Source organism: Micropterus salmoides, unplaced genomic scaffold (assembly GCF_014851395.1).
Source record: "Micropterus salmoides isolate LMB-PRFRI ecotype aquatic unplaced genomic scaffold, ASM1485139v1 Ms_hic_scaffold_4, whole genome shotgun sequence".
In the NCBI taxonomy this organism is placed as follows: Eukaryota; Metazoa; Chordata; class Actinopteri; order Centrarchiformes; family Centrarchidae; genus Micropterus; species Micropterus salmoides.
The window spans coordinates 33,328,626-33,344,438 of NW_024043372.1; the positions used below are offsets into that span (position 1 = coordinate 33,328,626).

Genomic DNA, 15,813 nt, shown 5'->3' on the forward strand with positions numbered 1-15,813 from the left:
ACCGGTAATGAGCTTGAGTGTGGATATAATTTTCATATACAGGATTTAGTATACAGGATCTTTAATTCTGAAAAATAGTTAAAACTATTTTTAAATTATCCAGACAATACAGCAAGGGAATGAGTGGGAACACTATTGTTAACAATATATCATGTGAATAAGAGCAGTGGGCAAACTCATGGATGAATTAAATAACTGAGATACTATTTGCCTGGTCTCACTAATTTAAATTAAAAGAACCAAGATTAAAAGAAATGTAGCCCTGATTCTGCTTTATGTTTCACTGGTCACTTGTTCGCCTCCATGTTCACTCCCTTTTCTTTGACTCTGGTTACAACATTATCTTTTCCAAGTTAAGAAAAAACTGCAAGCAAACAAACTGCGTGTTGACTCAGATAGACGTACTTCCTTTCCAGTCCTTTTGAATAATGGCCTACTGCTGACTCTATGATCAACTATTTTAAAACAACAAGCTTCACTTCAGAATGACACTGAAAAAAAAAAAAGAAAGCCATACCCAGGTTTAAAGCTCACAAAATGCCAATGTTGACATGTATTTCCATAGACATTCAAAACATACAGTCAACTATAGTAGGAGTAGTAGTAGGAGTTGACTGCTCGGCTTCTGTCCCCTCCACATGTGGTGATGACTTTCTTTGTTTGGTTTTTACCCACCTCACTCCAGCTCTCTCTCTCACTCTCAGCCCAGTTCCTAATCTCACACCAAAAATGCAAGCTGTTTATTTGCGTAGTGCTGAAGCCATTCCATTAAGAAGCACCACCAGGTGCTTTATCCCTAAAAGGGATTTGTTTTCTAAAATAAACGGAGAACGCAAAGGACTGCCAAAGTGATATTTACCATGACATGAAGTGATTGCAACAAAGTCAAAACTATCCAAATATGAATCACTGTGCCTTGTAGGAACTTTTTGGAATTTCCTTACATAGTCAGAGACTTTCTCAAGTCGGACTACAAACCATAAACAAGTGTCCTTTTAATGTGTCATAATATATAAATGTATAATATTGTTTTGGATGCAGGGACAGTGTGTACATATATTAAGTTACATTTGATATTACACTAGTTATAGTACATAGGTTTGCAGTCTGGCAGACGCTGGCCTAGGTTACAACAAAAAAACAACTGTATTCATTTTGCTCAGAAGACAACAATCAATCCAAGTTCTATTTCATCTTTTCTGAGGCAGAGACACAAGGCCAAAGCTAAAAAGGAGAGCTTTGACACCTATTCTCACTTTTGTGATTTTCTTTTCATCTTGCTGTAAGACAACTCATCTGCGGATGGAATTTGCTTACTTCTGTCGCCTCAGTCAATCTCACACAAAGACTGTGTCACGTTAGCCGCCTGCACCTGGTAGCAGGCTGACACTATCAAAGCTCCTCACTCTCCTAGCAGACCAGAGTTTATACATCTGTCAATATCAGACCAAAAGAAGACATGTCTGTTTGATGTTGATAGAAAAAGAAATTGAAACTTGCCAAACGCGTTTTCCCCCAAAAGGTATTTTAAGTAGCTTCAAGATAACACATCTGTGGTAACATTATCAGTGCCAATTCTTTCTACCTCACAGCGGACGATAACTCACATGAAGGTTGTAGGAGATGCAAGAGAAAATAAGAATGTTGCTCTATTGTGTGACATAATATATTCAGCATAAGGCATGCATCTAACTGTGCAACCTGTTTAGCCAGACAATACAGAAGCAGGCAATCTGCCAGAGTGTGTTCTGATAGCAGCTGATGCGGCCATGGGAGCAGAGCATCAGATAGGGAAAGCAGACGGTGGCCAGGTGAGGGTGTTTAGAAAGCTTTGACACATCCTGTGATCTCAATCAACAGGAAAAGGCAGGAGAGCGCTGTCGCTTTATGTCTCTGCCTTGGTCTCCATTGTGACGTCTTTGTAGGGACGATAATTTTTCATTTTCACGCTGCCTTGCATCTATTCTGCCTGTCACTGTTTTTAACTACAGCAACCAAGCTCAGAGAGTAGATTATGGTACTTACAGTGCATGAAAAACACAGCAACAAAACTGCCAGTGACAGAAGCGTTTAACTTTCTTGCTAGAAATCTCCCCCATGTGGCACTTTTGCTACAGCGAGTTGTTTATTATGTTCCAAGCTAGGCATAAGCGATTAAAGGAGCTCTTAAGAATCAAAGTGTTATAAATGCATGGAAACACAGCCGGCTGTAAATGCCACAGAATTAGAAGCTTACCAAGCCTAATACTAATACATGGCAATTTTCAGCTTGATGCTGATATAAAGAAATTACTTTTTTAAAGTAAGCAATAAATGCAGTCAAGGGAACTATTACAGAGACCCTATTTTCATCCCAGCATAAATCTGCACACGACCTTTCTGCGGGTCCAAATCACGAATCCGCTTGTTTATTCATAACAATTCCATAAAAAGTGGATTAACAAAACAACCTCAACAAGGCAACATAAACCAAAGCATTTACAGCAAAGCAAGAATTAGAAGAAGCCGAGTGTTTGCATGATGTGTTCTTCTCTAGCTTACATGGATTCATAAAATTCAAATGTCCGGCATGAGACAATAACTTTCTGAAGCTCTCAAAACAGAGCAATGTGTTTCGGGTATCTGAGGATTGTTCTAAGCAGAGGCCCTTTTCTAGAAAATTGGATGTCATCAGGTCTGAATAAATTGTCTAAACAAGCAGGCCTGCACAAAGCACACATCAGACGCAGCCCTATCACATAGATATGCCTATATGATGATATGTATTCCACACATAATCAAATCAAAACTTTTGTCAGACTGCTTTAAGGCTTTTCCTTTACAACAATTACCCTAACCATAAATACTCTAAAACGTATGGTTGGTCCAAATTTAGACAAAAGTGAACACAATACAAACACATACAACGTATCAGAGTCTATTGCACTTTGAAAGAGCTTTAAACACCAAGACATAGTAATCCCATAAGCTGCCACAGGGATTTCAGCATTAGTGATGCAATCAAAATCACATTGGAAAGCTGTGTCAATAATTAGGCTGATTTTGCCACATTAACATTAATTACACAACCATTTGAAAGATTTCAGGGCTGATCTTACATCTTGGAGCAGGCAGCTGATGGCCTGCTGGAGTGGACCTGAATATGCGGAGAATTCTCTCCAGATAAACAGCAGCAACATGAATCCACTTCCATTTTCTGATGTTTTCCAAATGTGGGGGTGGTTGTCTGAGTAAAGGCTGTTTAACAGATTGTGGTGATGAGAACCTTACAATAAAGAAAAATATAACTAGTCTTGCTGAAATCCTACAACCATTGCTAGCTGTTACAGCTACATTTCCAAACTCTATGGAGAAGCTGCAGCAGTTAATATTTAAGATGTATCAGTAATGGCTTTTGGTTAATGATCCAAAATTGTCATTGGCAGAAAGTGCCATCAACCCTTCTTTCTAGGACGTAATTGGATTTATTACATTTTTATTGTACAGTTGCAATACTAATACTTGTCTTTGGGGATCCCTTCTGGGGTAAACTGAGAGCTGTAGGATTCACCTTTTGTAAAATGCTGTTTAAAGAAATACATTCTAGGCAAAACACTTTACCACTTGTACAGTTTTACTATTTTTTTTTGTGGCAAGAACAACAAATTTAGCATTTTGTTTAAAGTTAACATGAGAACAAAATATCAGCTATTTGCATATATTTTTATGGAAATAAGGACATGAAAATAATTGTATTAAAATACAGAAACTGTGCTATCATTTCTGATTTTACTCATTTATATGTTAGAATATGCCTCCATGGGCAGGGTATATTGTTGTACAATAATTATAACATTTACTAAATCACTAATTGCAATCCCAAAAATGAATACTGGTTGCACCCAAGTTACATCTCACTGGTTCTGTAGTAGCCTCAAATGAAAGAAAAGCACTGCTCACATGTGTAGTCGTTATTTGGCACATGTCCTACCTTTCTACCTACAAGTCACAACAAGTTGATGGAGGGAGAGAATGGGTGAGAGACAGAGAGGAAATGATAAAGATAGACAAAACAGGGAATGAGAGAAAGAGATGACGGTGAGGCTGAAGCTGTATGAGACAGAAAACAGACACACTCCTCCTTTGAAGCCCTGAGCTCCTGAACACACACACACACACACAAAACTCCCCACAGTCCTACTCTGCCTCACCGGATCACTCCAGCCAAAAGTTTACATCCTGGGGGCCCCAAACCTTCTAAGATAGGAAGACGGGTGTGAGAAGCAAACACGAGATATCCACCAGAATGGCTGAGATGCCAACGGTAACCAGACTGTGTGCGGTAAACCTCCCCCCGCTTGTTTGGTAAACATGGCATTACCATATTTACCATATTTCAGCTTTTCCTGACAAATGTCAACATGTGGACACAGATAAATACCTCCACACTAAGGAGCGTCATTTCCTCATGTCCAAAAAGTTCTTCAATTGTACAATGGTAAACTACCTTACAAAAAGTTATCACACAACCAACTTCTTACTAACTCAATTTGGACTTTCGGGGGAAATTTCCCTTTATTACTCGCCATGCAGCTTCTTAAACCACTGACAAGAGTGCACCTGTTGAGCCCCCACCGACCTGTTGAGCCCCCACCGAGTCTCCCATCCTCTTGCCCCGCACATACACACTCAAAATACAGTACACAAACAAGACAACCACACTGCATTCTGTTAATTATTCAGCCAATTCAATACAGCGTTCATGCACATGCAGGGACTTGAGTCTGGTGAATGATTGTGTGTTTACCTTCTACAAGGACTTGCTTATTTAAAGCAATCTTCAGTTCCAGCGGTGGTGAAACAGCCTCCTCGCCCTGCAGACACAAGATAGAGAATTATTTATAGTTATGAAATAATTACATTGCAGCCCACAACGCTTGTCATCAGCACCCATACAACAATTTAAAGAAAGAGTACATGGGTGTAAACTAAATGCCCAACAGTTTCTATTAGAATTTTTAGAATTGATAACGTGCACAAACCTATACGTGTTCGGAGAAATCATCAGAAAGAAATCAATTCTCTGCATCCCTTTGCTGTTTGCTTTCCTGTGTTTGTATGACGCTGTATGAGTCAGCATGCCTCGCTTTGCTGCTATGGACATGAAGCCACCATTTCAGCTCGAAGCAGGGCAGAAGGCAACTTTCGTTTTTCGTCCTGCCTTTGCCACCGTCGGACACATCCTTGCATTTCTATCTGTCTGTTAACTACAACTACACCCACTGATGATAACAAATGAACAATGGGGCTGTCTGCTGTGAGTGAATGGTTTATTTGCAAGACAAAAACTTTTTTATATTGCTAACAGTAGAGGCACTTGCGCCCCCCCAGTGATGAACACAGTGTACCTGTACCTGCTCTGCCCTGACTCAACTCCCCCTGGGTAGCCCTGATCTGCATGCACACAGCTTTCCTAACTGAGCACTCAACCCAGGCAAGGAAAGAAGGAAAAAAAGGGAGAGAAGGAAACAAAATCTTATTTTTATGGTAAACTGAGAAGTGACTGTGGGACCAATATCTCAGGTGCATTTGAATAAAAGCATTAAAGCATATCCAAATACGAAAGGAGAAAAAAAAAAAGCTCCAACTCCCTCTCCCACTGTTCTTTTTTGCCGTTTACATTTGGCAGTCAAAACTGTGGCCAGGCGTTTGTGCAAGTGTTTATCTAAAGCAGACTGAGCATAGATAAAACACACCGGTCCAACTTGCCCAGTTACAGCATTAATTATGTGTTAAATGCCCTTGTTGAAAACGCGAGTCAACATGCAGCTCGCTGTGAACTCTACTGAGGGTTGAACAATCATCGAAAAATGGACCATTCCCACACAACTAGCCTATTATTGTGATTCATTACACTTCAATTAACATATCATCAATGGAATCGTAAATCAATGGCGAGCGGTGACAAATGACAGATATTTTCAGTTTCAAACTACTAAACATCATTAATTCCCATCACCTGAAAGAGCCCCAGGAGCTAAATGAGTTTACCCAATGCATAACATCCATTTAGATAAATGTTCCATCATTTTAATGATGGAACATTTGTATTGGAAAGAAAAGGCAACAACAGGATCCTGATAGCAGCTGTACGCCTTTTCTCCTTGTAATATAATGCCCATCTTGTAATGCCTAAACAGATAATTGTCTCCATTTCAAACAGCACAAGGCTGTAATATTGCCATTTAGAACAGTGGGGGTGCGGAGAACATAGGGTGAGGATAAACAAGCACACGCTGCTTCACCCGGTTGGGAAAACCGAGCCCATCACACACTCCCACATTGAGATTTTAGGGAATAGAACAACTCCTGGTTGAGATAATTACCCACCTAGGTGGGTTATGTGCATGCTCAGTAAGAGGCTTAAACTAAGAATATGAATCAAAATGCAACAATTTCAAAAGACAAAGGAGACTAAGGAGCATTTTGCAAGGTTCTCGTGTAAAGTCTTGAGAGGATCTTGTAGGTGCACTGTGTTAAACAAAGTGGAAAATAGGACAACAAAGACTTTTGACAAAGAAATCTCATAGTAGTTACAAGACTCTTGTGTGTAAAAGATAGCATGACCGTTAGCCTGATACCTTTAGAGGATCAGATGATCCAAATAAATGTTTCCATTCTCTATGCAAATATCACAGGCTTCATTGTAACTGTGGAGTAAAAAACATGCAAACAGCCTATTTTCAGAGGAAATGGAGACTCAGAAGGGTTTTTCGCTATGGTAATGAACTGCTGTGGTTACATCTGAGCACGAACAAAGACTCATTTTATTCTGTCCACAAACCTGTGAAGTGGACTTCCCTATTTGTGAGGGGGTCACGGCTTCACAATATGCTCTCTAGTCCCAGGTATGTTATCAGTGCCTTTGGCTTTGTTGTAAGATTGCATGTTCAAAATATGAATTAATACCTCTCCACTGAAACGCACCCAATCCCAACAAAAGGCCCGCATTCACTGTGGACAGCTCTTCAGCTCCTCTAATGGACAGGCTCTCCTCTCTCTTCACACTGTGCAGACAAAAAGATGAGGGCCCATGAATATTTAGCACTAAGTAAAGTTATTCCATTAATTACTCTAAGCACGCTTAATACTGTATCTGTGGCTACTTCTGTGGCGGCTCGTTAATGAACCTTCACACATCATTACCATATTAATTAATGCTCAACTCAATGGTTGTCAATAGGAGGCTGCCAGAGTTCTTTACAGCCCATCCGCGATGTTTCGATCACTTAGTATCAGCATCTGAATAAATCTACAGTGCCTATTTAGCATGCCAGGGCCTAACGGTGTGTGTGGGACTAAACCAAAAAAAGTAGTGGCACTGGTTAACACTCCTCAAGGCTGGTGAATCTGTATTAAGAGCATTGTATAAATAAGAAGAGGGCGTAGGATAGTTTTAGTTGTGTAGAGCCAGTGATATCTATATACAGTCATTGGTGTTTGTTTTTAGGGTGTGTGCAGGAGATTTTCCAAGTCACTGTCTGTGCTCTGAAACACAGGAAAATCTAAAGCATGACTCACTTCTCAACAAATGCAGCTGTTTACTGTATGATTTGATCTGCTAAAAGGGCTGACTGCACACTATTTTCTCCCTCTAGTCTTCTGGGCTTTTATTAAGAGGGACTGATTAAATGAAAAACATGGCTAGGTCTCGTAAAGACAAAAAAGTCAGCATTAGAAATAGTGAAAAACAAGCATTGTTTTTTTCCCCCTTTTTGATGTGATTGGCAGGATCCTGGCATTATATTGTAACACCCACACAGACTGTAAACAACAGCACTTTCTGACACGCAAACAGACTCAAAACCCACCAATTAAACCCAGCTTCAATCCAGCCAGCCCTTATTCTGGATGCTTTTTTTCAGATATTTTTTTTTCTAAGCTTAAGAGGCAACAGTGCAGTCTGGTGAATGTCAGGCCTGTCTGATCCCCCAGATTCTTTGGACCTGCCCTCACATTTTGCTGAGCTAAGAACAAAGTACACATAGTGCACACAGAGAGCTTTGCTGCCTTAATACCAAGGAAGTGGAATTTCACTCCTAGCCCAAAACAAACAAGACCACATATTTCTTTACACTATTTAAATGTACTCATTGAATACAAAAAGCCATATCAAGTGGATATGAGGAAGTCTAAGATCCATGAGTGTAACCACGAGAAAACAGCTCTTTGTAAATTATTTTGTCTGCTGACAAGTCACAGCTGGGGCAGCTCAGGATCCACACAGCTGAAAAAAGTCTCACACTTAACACGTGAAATTAGATCGGCGCAGTCAAAAAGTTCCACTCTGATCACGCACATACAGTACATCACACAACAGTACATTCACCATTTTGAAATCCTATTTTTAAAACCAACCCCTTTCCACCCTGTCAAGTAGGAGGACTGTCAATTCTACCCATCCATATCAGGTTTCCACTCTCTCCCAGGTCCCAGCTCCTCTCCGACCACAGACCCTCTGCGCTATTAATATCAATAAGCTGCAGATTCCATTTCCCAAGACAAAGACAAAGGGAGAACAAGAGGCGATGAGTGAGGGGAGGAACTAATACCCTCACACATCACTGTGGGGTTACCGCTTACTATCACCTCCAACCCTGCTGCACAGAAAGAAAATTTTGCACATGAACCTGTACGCACTCTGTTTCACTCATATGCAGTCCCCTATGCCCACGTTATGGCTAAGCATATAGTGTTTTTTGTACTTTTTCAAATCTACCATGTTTGTGGGGGCAACTGCGGTTCAATCCCCACCTTCGCCCACCCCACATGTCAAAGTGTCCTTTGGCAAGATACCGAACCCTGAATTGCTCCTGTGAATGTAGAAGCTGGCACCTTGCACTGTAGCCTCTTCCATCAATGTATGAAGTCATGTAAATGGGGTGAATGCGATGTGTAGTGTAGAGCGCTTCGAGTGTTGGACAACTTGAAAGGCGCTATACAATCATTCTTCTTCATTCTCATCGCAATTATTAAAATATACATTTTAAGGAGATCGAGAGACTGGTAACAGGAACAGACTTTTTTTGACAACTCTGTAGTTCATATATAAGTTTATTTTTTCACTTTGAACGAACAAGCTTTAACTATAATTTCTGTGCGAAATGGATTTAGACATTTTGAAATTACAGGCACAGAAACAACCAGGGCTGTAACTAACAATTACTTTCATTATTAATAATTCTGTCAACTATTTTCTCTATTAATCATTTATAATTGTAAATAAAATAAATTAATTGTGTCTAAAATGTCTGAAAATAGTGAAAAATCATCACCCAATATGATATCTTCAAATGAATTGCTTTGTCCGACCAACAGTCCAAAACCTCTAAAGATATTTAGTTTACTTATTGTATGAGACAAAACAAAGCAAATTCTCAGATTTAGATAAGAAGCTAGAAGCAGAAAAAAAGTTATTATTCAAATGATTAACTGATTAATTGTTTCAGCTCTACAACTGTTTGATTTATGAGATACTTCATTGACTTCCTTCATGAATTTGTAATATTACACTTCATTGCATTTTGTCTAAATGCTACATGTAGTAGTAACTACCCACTCAGGTCCTGCAGTAAAACTGATCGGTCACCTACAAAACACACCTACAAACACACCCGCATGGACATGCACACACATACAACCAGCAGCGTCCCATAAAAGGCAAGAAGAGGAGGCGGGAAAAAATGAGACAAAGTGTGGAAAGATAATGAAATCTTTACAGACTTACCATTGGACAGTTAAACAGACTTTCATAATGTTCATGAAACTGTATATTGGTGCAGATTCCCTCCAAGCACTGAGTGTTTTGAAATCCACTTCCGACGTAGAGGAGAAAGCTGCCAGTGAAAGTAGCAGGTATGGAGTAGTTGAAGTAGTGTGTGCTAGTTGAGTGTGTTTGCACATGTGTGTGTGTACGTGAGAGAGAGAGAGAGAGAGAGAGAGAACTAGAGCCCAGACTGCAGTGCTGAGAGGGACTGGAGGTATGTGGTCTTAACACAACAAAAGCTGGTGCCTTGCTCTAGATTAAATATGCAGGAAGAGGCCCCTTTTGCATAAACACAAACACTCAGCAAATGAAGAACTGGCAGAGAACAGATGCCTGCTGAGAGCCTTACCTGTCCTGGCCTTTTTTAATTAGACAAGAGCAGGCAGAACAAATGAACATCAACACGGTCACACAAGGCAGAACAAAAGGATGTATTTCCTCAATCCTCAAAAATGGACTTCTTAAGAAGTTTATAGAGAAGCTGTTAAAAAAAAAAAAAGGGTTCAAAAGTTTCACAAGTGGCAAAGAATATATTTGATTTTTTGACTGGTATGATTGACTATTTTACACCTTGTCAAATCCTATACATGAGTATTCTACATTTTAAGTAACTTCACAAATGACTTTGCCAATATTACTTTGTCAGATTGTTGATAAACCCATCTGATATTAAAAAACTAACTGTAACCAGAGCATGAAGACTTCAACATGAAACTGCTTAATTACAACCTAAAACACTAATTAAAATCTAAAATATCAAATTTAATTAATTTAAGTAGGTCATTTTTTGGTGTGGGTTTTCATTAAATTATGTCCCGGATTAAAAAAAATACACCTGTGATCCTTTAATTCATCTTTACATATGCTTCCCCTCTACACACCTCCTAGTGGAAATGGGAAAGAATAAAAGCTGAATTTTAATCGGCAGAAAGAATTGATTTATACCAAGGTCCACTGTCTTTCTTTCTTAAGTCTCTCAATTACATCCCCACTTTCCTCCCTCCTTCTTATTCTCTTCATCTATCAGTCTCTGGCTCGTTATTTTTTTCTCATTTAGGACAGGAATGCAGAAGCGTGTGGTGGTGGGGATGGCTGTCAGAGTGAAAAGAAAACAGAGGAGAATGGGAGCTGAGCCCCTCCAGAAAATCTGTAGAGTGGCGTCAGATGCTGAGTGACACATACTGATGTGGCCAGTCAAAGATGTCATTTTCATGTGAAACCCTCTCAAATGCATCACGGGGAAGGTAGAGGGGGCTAGGGGTGAGGTGACACTAGGCGAATGGAGACTGTAAAGGGGAAGAGAGGGGTGAAACGGAGTCAGAGAGGGAGAAAGGAGAGCAGAAATGAGACCTCTGGAAAATAAACAGGGTGTACGGTTTCAAAGGCAAGGGGGACACAGGCATTCCATTGTTCAAGCCAATTATCAGTGGAAAATAATAACAACAGATGGATCCAGAGCGGCCAACTTTTGCCGGAGCACCCTGGCGCTGGAGAACAGATGATGAAATGTGAGAGTGCTGTTGGAGGGGTTGGGCCGTGTGTGTGTGTTGTGGGGGGAGGGGGAGGGGGGGGGAGGGGGGGGGGGGCATGCTGCCCCACAGTCACACACACAGCTCTACACACCAGATGTGAACTTCCACAAGGACAGCTTAATATGTGATCTCTCGCTACCACTTGTGCCGCGCAGCTTGTGCATACCAGACAACGGCTTGGTCAACACCTATAAGTGTTCAAAAGGGGCGTCTGAAGTCAGACTACACATATGGCTTCCGTGTTGCCGTGTGACAAATTCAAATCCGTGCATTCCTTTCATGTTCAACAAAGCTGGGTCATTTGATGGCGAACACATGTAAGTGGAGTAGTTAGAATGAAGACATATATTTTTTTCTCTTTTGTTGGCCATGGATATTCTTTCATTCAAATCAGGTGATATACCACAAGACCTGTTGTGATGTTTCCATTTGATGTTTTCCAGCGTGCTTACGTTCACAGACAGGCAGATGCAACAGTGCAGCAGAGACAGACCTCATTGACTCTGGCTTCATTCACAGATCCCTCATATCAGCCACAGACTGACAGGCGGCGGAGGGGGCTGCAACCTTAAAACAAAACCAATTCTCTGTGTGCCTTGTCAAGGGTGGGAGATGTCAGCAGATAGCAGTACAAAAGATCTGCCCTTCCTTTTCACAAGAAAAGAGAAGTTTTCGTTTCATTAACTCCGACTAAAGCGTAATTATCTCCCTCTAGACCTTAATCACCAACAGAAGGATAATAGAACAAAAAGCAGTTTCTTCTTTAGTCATTAAAGTTTTTTTTATGTTGTTGTTCTTTTTTTCTCTCCTCTGCACTTTGGATGAGTCCATCAAATAATGCAGAAGAATCATGGGGGCACAAGTCTCATTTTCAAATATTGTTGATGGCAGAGGGCGAAATAATTTGGCCATAAAATAGACTCCTTTGCTTGAGTGTGCAATCTTTAGCCTTTGTCTATCTGGCTGTTTGACCTGTCTGGTGGTGTCTGAGAGTAGAGACAGATAGAGATGACAGAACGGAGTATGATTGAAAATGCTTGAAATAAAATCAGGCTGAACACCAAAACACCACTTTGGAATTGTATATTATCTAAATGATTAAGATTGCTTGAAGGTGATTGTGATGATAAATCCTTGGAGAATTGCACATAAGGATTTCTACAGAAAAAAAGAATGGAAAACTTTGCCTAGATTTAATTAGCTTATGAGAAATAATTGCCATTAGCAAATCTCGTCAAATGGGGTTGAGGCGTTTTGCTAGGGAAAAAAAAGTCATATTTTTGGACGATGAGGAGACAAAGGGTTTTCAAACAGGAACTGGCGGGCCATCAACCGTTTTAGTGCACTGAGACTGAGGTCGAGTTAATTAGACTATTGTCATTTTAATCAGGACAGCTCGGCGGCCATCACTTCCTGAAAGAGCCAGTGGACTTTAAACGGCTGAGGGGTTTTTGTGTGTGAATGTATATGTGCATGTGTACTGTGTGTGTGTGTGTGTGTGTGTGTGTGATGGGCCCGAAGTGTCACCCAGCTATGGGTTATGGAGTATGGTCTGGTTCTCTCACATGCTTAGAACATTAATGAGCTGGAGACACACCAAGGAAACAAAGAAGCCTGGAGGATCACCAGGGGAAACTACTCGCCTCTGCTCTACTCATGTCTCTGTTCATTTGAAAATAATTTAAATATCAAATATTTGAAATAATTTGCTTCTCCCTGGCTATCAGATTTTGAATAGACTCTTTCATGTCTTCGTTATTATGTTCTTCACTGGCATTAGCATTTAAAACATAATTAATGTAACTGTATTTTCTAGGTGCTTATACCATTATGTTACAATAATGGTTTATTTTCTCTGATTTCCATATTTTATGAATACAATCGGCAGTTCGTAATAACAAACCAAAGAACGGCAAATGCTATATCAAATCTTTGGTGAATATCTTTAATCTAAGGAGTTTTAATCAAAACTGACAAAAGAATGGATTTAACCTCCCCTAGGCTCGCTAGATGAAATTTACTTTGTGTCACCTTTAGTGAAAGAAATAAGGTAAAGATAGCCTCACAGCAAGAGTAGGGAGGAGCTAGAGCCTAGACCTGTCAGTGGAGCTCTGCCAATCAGCAGGGGTGATAAAAGGGCCAGCACAATATTAACACCAGAACATCTTTATAACTTTTCCCCTGGCCATAGTTCAGGTCATATGTGGACAAGGTGACAATGGTAACCTGCAGACAAATGCTGGTGAACTTCCCCCTGTGACACTGCCATCAGCCCCGAGGCAGGAATGGCCAATGACATTAGCCAAGCGTCTGAGTGCAAAGTCAACCAGTGCAATATTTCATATTCACCGACCTCAAGGGAAACTGCATTAAAAGGGATTGGAGCACTTCTGGCACATTTGTCTCCATGCCACTTTTTACTGTGTCTGTTTATGATTATATTAATAGTTCCATAAGTTCATCGTTTTTAACATTAGTCATTAATATTTTACAGGGAGTTAATATTAATCTGATCAGAAATTATCTTCCTTCAATAATTCAATACACACATTAATAATTCAATAAAAAGAATGCTCAGCATATTTGAGGGGAAAAACTGGAGACATTCAATAACTAAATGTGAGAAAATGAAGCCAAAGAAGTCAAATTACAGCACCAAGTTAGCTAAATAGAGTGCAAGCTCAATCTAATTGCCAGCGCTCTCTTCAATTGGAACACAGCTTGTTAGCAAAGAAAGCTAACAAGCACAAAAACTAGAATTTGTTGTACCTTCCCCACTGTGACCCATCTACCAATGTGTCCCTGAGCAAGACACTTGCGATCTCCAACATGTATAGCAATTGTAAGTCGCTTTGGATAAAAGCGTCAGTTAAATGATTAAATGTAAATGTAAACGTAGTTCACATCCAAGGAATTATTTAAAAGGTATGAAGTGTGTGTTTTTGGCTAAATGGAAGTTACTATTACTATTTTGATGATGATTCCAGTTAAAAAAACACTGCTGACATGATTAATGAAAGATGGATGTATTGGTTAAACAGGTACGCAGGTACTTGATTACTATGTTAAGATGGATTCTTAGAGTATAGCTATGACTCCTGGACGCGATGGGTAAAGGCTGTTCTGTGCTAGTTATTGTTTCCTCGTTGCGTCCAGTCAAAGTGTGTGGGAAATCTGGAATTGCCCAATTTATTCTGAAATTATGGCAAGAAAACTATTTTGATGTTACACTGACCTTCAGTTTCAGCAATTCATTGTCCGACCAACAAATATGGTCATCAGTTCTTGAGTTATTGCCAAAAACGTGTTTTGAAGGGTCACGGTGACCTTTGACCACCCAATTCTAATCAGGTCATCCTTCCTCCCACTCTATTTGAAGTAATTCGCTCATGCGTTCCTGAGATATCACATTCACAAGAATGGGACAGATGGACGCATGTATGGACGGACAACCCAAAAACAACAAAAAGACAACATCATGAAAAAAATCATAGCCTCCTTCGTGTTTCACCTTAAACTGCTTTGTAACCCAGACTTAAATGCACTGACTAACCAGGGACCACAGGTTGCTGTATCTACTACATTCAAAGATAAGAAAGACATGCAGAATGTGAAGCCTCTGCACCATTAAAACCCTCAACTGCCAAAGTTCCTCCGTCAGAGATTTACAGGGATTAGATGGTAAAATAAAGGGCCTAATCTTTATTTCACAGCGAAGCCAATCTCTGGCTAACTGGTCAACCCTTGCAGTAGGCCCCTCTCTTGCAACTCTCACTTTCACTGCTACATACCTCAGGCTTATTTAAAAACACATTTAGGATGCATATTGTGCCTTGTATGAGGTCTCAATCCAGTTTTCATAAAAAGGACAAAAGCTGTGATTTTGCAAGAGAGAAGTGTGTCAAAGCACAGTGCTAGAAAGACATTTCATAAATGACATCCTATATTGGATCACATCCTTACCTGCATGTGAGTACATCTTGATGGCTATTTCCTTTAGTAATTTTCCTTCTTTGGGGGGGGGGGGGGGGGGGGGGTCAAAGCTGTCCCTGATTGAAAATCTAACCAATTTCCATTTGCAGTTTAATGACAGATGGAAAGAGATATTTCTTGGAGACGTATAGTTGAGACTGATAAACTATTAATCACACTGCTGGACAATGACACCAGCTAAATTTAAACACAAAGTGAAAATGCGTCAAGTAACAGCCTCCCGTATTCCTTAAATTATTCATTACTGGGGCTGTTATTGCACAGCATATAGAATTAAAAATAGCAGATCCACTTAATTACAGTGCATGTTGATGGCGGCTACAGATGTCCGAGCTTGGACTGGCAATCCTTTACTATATTTAACCCTGTCACATACTGGCTGAGGCCTGTCTGTCTTCCTCTCACCATCCCTCTGTGTCTGTCTGCTCAACGTTTCACCTACAGAATCACTGCCAAGATACTGAAGAAAGGATACTGACAAAT

At 40.1% G+C, this 15,813-nt stretch overlaps 1 protein-coding gene across 1 annotated transcript in view; it reads right to left on the reverse strand.

The window, feature by feature from the left end:
- foxp1b (forkhead box P1b) overlaps positions 1-15,813 on the reverse strand; it is a 151,759-nt gene that overhangs the window by 97,710 nt on the left and 38,236 nt on the right. The window contains 1 exon segment of the mRNA XM_038695446.1: positions 4,787-4,853. The gene's annotated coding sequence lies outside the window, so the exon portion shown is untranslated.